Source organism: Physeter macrocephalus, chromosome 12 (genome assembly GCF_002837175.3).
Source record: "Physeter macrocephalus isolate SW-GA chromosome 12, ASM283717v5, whole genome shotgun sequence".
NCBI classification, from domain to species: domain Eukaryota; kingdom Metazoa; phylum Chordata; class Mammalia; order Artiodactyla; family Physeteridae; genus Physeter; species Physeter macrocephalus.
The window spans coordinates 79,214,462-79,221,778 of record NC_041225.1 but is presented as its reverse complement, the minus strand read 5'-3'; the positions used below and the strand labels follow the sequence as shown (position 1 = coordinate 79,221,778).

The window sequence follows — 7,317 nt, the reverse complement described above, 5'->3', positions numbered from 1 at the left end:
AGAAGAAAGAGTCTCCATCGCAGAGAATTGCAAAGGAGGAGATGCCACCAAAGGATAAAAGCCTCCAATTATTCACACAAGGGGTATTTGTTTTCTTAAAAACTGACAAACTCCTGGAGAGGATAATGGCTGAATTTTTGTCAATGGAATTTCACAGGCCCTGGCAGGTGGGTGGCAGGGAGATTTGAGCCCCTCCAATGACAGCTCCTAGGCCCTGCCTCAGAGAAGTCCATTCGTCTTGGCAAAGCCCCTCCCACGCACGCACAATGTGCGGTCTCGAGCCGGCGTGAGGCTGGACATCTTGTCAGCCCCCCAAACAAAATGAGAACTGTTGCCCCGGCACGCAGCTGGCGCGCCCATTCGGCAGATCCCAGCTGCCTGGAGTCGAGCACGCTGCGGGGCCACGCCCCTAGATGAATATTCATGACCGCCTTGCTCAGAGACCCGGATTTCAAAGACTCTAAAGGGATTAGAAGGAGCGGGGGGGCTTCCAGATAAGGAGTCAGAAAGAAGGAGGGAGCTGGGCTTAGTCAGGGCTTGCCTTTGAGGACTACAAAGAGGACAGAGCACATGGAAACTGAAGTCCACGGTTGCTAATCTAGGCGAGGTAAGATTTATAAAGGGAGCTCGCTGCTCCTTGTAGTTTATCGTCTTTCAATGTCCCTCCACACCAACAATGTGCAATTACTAGTGTTTCACAGACAAGCTCTCTTTGTAGCACTGGGAAGCATGAAAACAACCGAGAGTAAGCTTTGTATTAAGTGCTTGCTTCCTAACTCTTATCCAGGAAACAGCTCTATGTTAACACCGGACCCCTCTCACACAGGGTCCTGGCAGGTGTGTTAATTTGCACGGTCTACTGATCTTGTGACGGTTATATGGGTGTCAGGCTATGTCATAGGCTAGAAACTTTAAACTTTCAAAATACATATACTCTTAGATCTAGTTGGGATGTAATCAGGGAATTAACCACACCTGTTAACGGAACCCAGGTTCGGCTGCTCACTGCTCTTAATGTAAGCCACTAATTCAAGAGGCAAGTGTCAATAGAAAGGAAAGGTGCTTTAATGAGAAAAGTTGGCAACCTGGGTAGATGGTGGCATGGTGTCCAGAGACCAACTCCGAAGATTCTGCTCAGCCATGACAGTTTTTAAAGGGAAAAATGGGGGTGGTGGTGAAGAATCTCAATGAATCGTCGAGGCAGGAGGTTCCGTTCATTAAACGCAGCATCTTTCTCCCTTTAAGGCAGACTGGCTGACTCTCTCTCCAGATGTTATCTTGCCTGAGTGATCTGCCCGCAGGATTGTTTTAGGGGCACTGTTGGGGTAGAAAGCTAGTCATTTTTTTAAAACTGCTTAATTCTTCATTCGTACTTCTTTTTAATCTGGGAAAAGAATCAACAGGTTAGGCAAGGCATGGTGTGCATTCAGGAGAGAGCATGGTCAGGAGTTAGGTTAAATTGCCTAGTGATCTCATTCCTATAATCAGGTTCTTTTAAGGTTAGAGGGGTACAGAAATGGGCAAGCAGGAAAGGGGCAAAAGAGCTGCTTTCAGTTCCCTACTGTCAAACATCATTTCATTTCTGTGGGATTAGGGCCAAACATCCATCTTCTGTAACTTCTTCGTGCCGACATAGGGTGCCGTATTCTCAGAGTGGAAGATGTCAACATGGGTCTGTAGCATCTCTTTGCTGACAATTTTAGTTGCCTGCTTACATAGACGGGCAGAGCAAGCTGCAATTATTTTGATGCCCATAAAGACATAGATTATTATGAGCAGTAATGTTAATCCCATTCTCTTAAGGCCAGCTCTTGGAATTGTGCTAGCCATAGGTTCAGTACTGCTTAAGTTGGAGCAGCTTATGTCATGGCTTCAGTCTGGTCATCATGCAGTTATCAGTAGTTTTTTTTTTTTTCTTTTTTTGTCCTCTCGTGGCAGTTACAATATCTGTAAAACGACTCAGGAATGTGCGTCAGACACTGAGTCTGTGTGACTCTATTGTCTTAATCATCAACTGCTCGGTTTTGTACTTGGGGAGGGCCCTGCAGGGTTCTGCTGGGTTCCTTATCTATTAATACTCATATTTGGCTCTATTATTTTTATCGACGGAGAAATTTCCCAGCACAGATCGTCTGAAAGAGTAGATAGTACCCAAATGCATTTCACTGACTTGTAATACAAGTTGGGCTTTCGGGAAAGTGCACTCACTGTCTTTTGTTATTGTTGGGGTCATAAGAGTTCACTTTAGAATTCACTTAACAGAAATTGCTGGAAACTTTGTTGAGTGCATCTATTCCATTAATCCCTCCATTAAGAGAGAGGCTCTGCTTTTTACCTACAAAGTGGAAATGGAAGAAATAACATTATGGAGAAGAAATTTTAAAAAGACAAGGGAATATGGTGTGAAAGTACTTAGCTACTTTAAAGGAGGGCAACCCCCCAACCCCCAACCCCACTTCCATCCCAGAGAACTGGACACATATGCAGATGTAAGGGTAGAATCACTGTGAGCAGCTGTGAGATCTAATGGGAAGTAGGACAGGGACCAGACCAAGGACACAAACAAATGTCCCAGTAATCATGGATTCTGGAAATTATAGACTGATAAACTTGCCATTAATCCCCAGCAAAGTTCCAGACTGGATAGTTAAGCAGGCTTCTCATGAGCACTTTAAAACAGACGACCACTAGGAACCAACAAGAGTTCACCAGGAACTGGTCAGGAAAAGTTTATTTCCTCTTTATTTATGTATTTAAGTGAAGTGCTTGACTGGTACATCAGAATGCCAAAAATAAAGAACATCTTGACAGGTTAGCCCCGCCGTCGCTCGCTCCCTTCTCGGTCCCCGCTCCCGGTGGCCCTGAGGGAATGCGGGCCGAGGTCGGCCCCCAAGAGTACGAGGCGCGGGGGCAGCAGATCTGCCAGTCGAAGTGTCGTGGCGGTGGGAGGAGCAGGAGACCGCGAGGATAGGCCCAGGAGCAATGCGTCCAAAGAGGAACAAGCAGTAAAAAAAATCTCTACATGGAAAATGCCAACCAGGAGAATGAAAACAAGGATGAAAAGGGGCAGAATGTTAATAAAGGAGAGACTTTCGCCCTCCCTTTGGAAGCTGGTGAATATTGTGTACCTAGAGGAAATCGTAGGAGGTTCCGTGTTAGGCAGCCCATCCTGCAGTATAGATGGGACATGACTCAGAGGCTTGAAGAGCCACAGGCAAGGATGAGAGAAGAGAATATGGGAAGGTGCAGGCAGTTAGCACTGACCCCCCTCACCATGACCATCATGATGAGTTTTGCCTTATGCCTTGAATCCTGATGTTTTCCCTGAAGTTAGTAGGGAGACACACCTGCTTCCTAAACTTACATGTTTGTGACGTACCTTTGTTGTAAACTTTTTGGTGTTACTTGTTTCTTGTGGGTCTCCTATTACCAGCTTCTAATTGAATGTTGTTTCTCACCCAATCTGTAAGATTCTGTCAGCAGGAGAGTTTTACCTATTGCATGGAGAGATGTTCTTTATATATTGTGACATTAATAAAGCAGTTTAAAAAAGCAAAAGAAAAAAAAAAAGAACATCTTGACAAAGGGACAGCCTATTTGTCTCCTCCCACCTTTTTTTTTTTTTCTGTGATGGATTCAGGTTTCAAAATTATCAAATTGAGCATTTGGCAGCCAAAAGAGAATAGACTCTAGAGCTAGAAAGAACTGAGTTTGAGTGCAAGCTCTGCAACTTACTAGATCTGTAACACTGGGCATCTCTGAGTCTCAGTTTTCACAATTGCTAAATTGAAATGAATATCTACTTCATAGATATGAAAGAAAACACAAATAGTGCATGCAGCACAGGTACTCAGGAAAGGGCAGTTATTATTAAGATACAATTTAAAAGGTAAAAATTCAAATATGAACTCAGGAAAGAGAAGAACTGAATGAAGTAATTTATATAAAAATAATTTTTCTATATTTACTGTAAGCTCAGTGTGAAATAGCCAAGTAACATATTTCAGGTGCAAACTAAAGCTTATTAATATAATTAAGTGTAAGTCAATAAGAGAGTCCCAATTAATTCCAGTTGGTCAGATCCTACCTAAACTTCTTTGTCCCTTTCTGATTAGCAAACTTGAAAGGTAGCAAGGAAAAATTAAACAACATCCAGGATGGTGGAGACCCAGAAACCGCAATATCTGAAAAATAACTGAAAGAAATGGTGTTTATCTAGGAGAAGAGATCATATAATAGCTATCTTCTCATATTTGAAGAGCTATGATGGGGAATAGGGTATTAATTTGGTCTGTACGGGTCTAAATAGTACAATTGGGACAAATGATTGGAAGTTGCAATGATAGAGTTTGGACTCAACATGTAAGCTGTTCAACAATGCAGTAAGCATTCTTGAAAAATAGCAAGCTCACAATTACTGAAAATATTCCTATCGTAGACAGAAGCCAGCACTCAAAGATAGTGTAGAAGAGATTATTACACTAGAAAACAGAGTGGCGTAGTCTTAGATCAGGGTTAGTAATATACCACATATATGCCACCACCCCAAACCGTGGCAGGCATGACTAATCAATGAAAGTTGTTTTTCCCCACTGAGCTAAACTCAGCTTGGCAATCCTTTTCAATGCAGTGCTCCAAAACCATCACCACCATTTCATCAGAGTTGACAGCCCACCTAACCCAGATGAACCCTTATAGTCTCTAAAATCCGATAACTTAGAAATTTCCCCTATAGTATAACTATAAAATATGTCTGTAAATTAACTGGATGGGGAGCCACAGTTAAGTGCAAAAATATTTCCGGATATCTGTGTATGTGTGTGCGTTGATGTCTGTATGTGTACCTTTGTGTGTGGGATATATGTGGGATAGTACATAGATGCTTTGGTCCTACCCTAAAACAGAAATCACATGAGGGAAACAACTCATTATGCACAAGAGCCCTTTAATAGTGAATCCCAGTTGGGACATGACAATAGTTAATGACACTGCTTTATGAATACCCACCCATTTCTTCTGTACAAAATTCAAAACTTTTCTTACCCTTTCCCACCCCTTAAAAAATTTCAAATTTACTTTGTATGTTGTAATTTTTGGGACATCAAGGGCAAGTTGATATTAAAAAAAAAAAGAGAATTTGGAGGGTTGGCAGAGTTAGGGCTGGAGTACCTAGTAAACCCTTAAGAAAAGGGAGAGTTATATTATTAAGCAGAAGTAACCAAAGAGAGGTCAATAAGAGACTAAATTACAATGTCCAAAGATATAGGAAACATAGAGTCCAGGCTAATGAATGGGCAGCAGGAACCTCCTAGAAAGGGCAACAGTTGAAGCCAGGTGGGTGGTAGCTCAAATTTTGGCTCCCAAGCTGGAAATCAAGAGGAACAAAGAACCCAGCCTAACTCCCAAGGAGAGGAACAAAGATGCAAAGACAATCATTTGGTGAAAAGATAATCTTTTCAATAAATTGTACTGCAATAATTGGTTGTCTGTATGCAAAACATAAAATCCCTCAATCCATACCTCTGACTATATTTCAAAAATTAACTTAAAATAAATCATAGACCTAAATATAAAACTTAAAACTATGAACCTCCTTGACAAAGTTTTCTCTCTCAAAAAGATTAAGCTATTTAAATTTTAAAAGTGAGTCTGTTTAAAAAATATATATAAGTAAATAAGAGTATATATAAGTAAATAAGAATATATACAAGTGGGATGCAAATATGCAAAAATGATGAAGGTGGCATCCACCACTGCTCTTTGTCACACCTCCTCCAAGGGCTGGGGAGGGTAGCCTAGCCCCATCCAGGCAGGGTGGTGTTTAGTGCAGAATACTAGTCTCAGGAGGAAAGTCGGCGTGCAAACTAGGAAACTCTACTGGAACCCTGTCATGTGAGTGTGGGAAATTTTGTTGGAAGAGAGTGAGAGGAAGCTGCTGTCTGCAGCCTAGAACTTCCCAGCTCCCAGGATCTCGAGTCTAGGAGACAGGAACACGAATCCTAAGATGCCACTAGTCAGTGCTCCTGTGGCTACTTTTCAGCAGCCTGGCCTGACAAAGTGGGCTCAGCTGAGCAGGCCAGAACCTGAGAAGTAAAGCTAAGTGAGCCGAGGAAGGCAGGAACTGAGGAAGGTGTGCGCTGCTCATCTCACATCTTAAATTCCTGGACATTAGATTATGACACCAGTTACAACATCTTCCTTTATCAGGATCAAACTCCAATATGTCAAGAATTATAAAACAGGTATGTAACAAATATTGTAAGGGACCTCCCTACCTCACCAATTGACTTTCTAAGAAAGTGACAAAATATTCCTTCTTTACCCATAAAATTCTATAAAGGCAACACGTTGTAAAGCTTAAAAGCATTAGCTCTGGTGTCAAGTTGCCTGGGTTTGAATCCCAGCTCTGTCTCCAATTAGATATGTAAGCTTGGCCTGGTTTCTTAAACTCTCCAAACCTTAGTTTCTTCTGCAAAATGTGGATAATAAAAACAAACCCTCCCAGAGATAGATGATGGTGCTTCTGAAGGTGTTTGTTTTATGGTGCATTTAACACAGAGTAACCACTCAGAGTTACAGAGCTGGGAGGGGACTTAAAGATCATCGAAAACCTCTTATCTGCTGTACTCATAGAGCAAGGCCCAGAGACACTGGTGACCTACCCAAAATCCCATAGCTAAATTAGGGTGCAGACCTGCTTTTCAAAAATTGAAGTACTGTCATTTTTCATTTCAGTTTCCTTTCCTCCCTTGGCGGTTAGGATCATTTTCCTGGTACCTCCTCTTCTTATGCCAGGCTTAGAACAACTTGCACCATATTTTACTCTGATTTTCCATGCCTTCACTGTGACCCTACATTCTTTTAGCACTCCTACATTGTGAAAGCTGAACACCATCTGTCATTTGATCAGTGCACAACAGTCCCTTAAGAACTTAGTAAATGCTTTTTCTGTGAAGCATCCTTTCCTTTTAAGCATAATGCAATGTTATAATTTAACTTTCAAGACCCACTCAGGAGAGAAGGGATGATAAAACAGGGCCATACATAAACATTCTCCCCCTGGGCAGCATGACTATAAAAATACCAGGATGTGCCCTTCTTGAGCTAACAACAAATTACCTACTGATCTTCCACTTCCAGGCTTTTAAGAGCCCTTCTCTCAGAAAGAAAAGATGGTGTGTTGGTTTCTACATCATCTCTTCATATAATGGGCATAAGCTGTTATTCCATAAAGATCATCTAGTCACACAAACAAATCCAGTTGGAAATCTCCTTTTCCTTCGATTTTCTCAATGTCTATAGGGTAGAGTCATAAAC

The 7,317-nt window shown here is 41.9% G+C and overlaps 1 pseudogene; it reads left to right on the top strand.

The window, feature by feature from the left end:
• Window positions 1-1,162: 1,162 nt before the first annotated feature.
• Window positions 1,163-3,309, top strand: LOC102995198 (protein BEX1-like; annotated as a pseudogene).
• The last annotated feature ends 4,008 nt before the right edge of the window (window positions 3,310-7,317 follow it).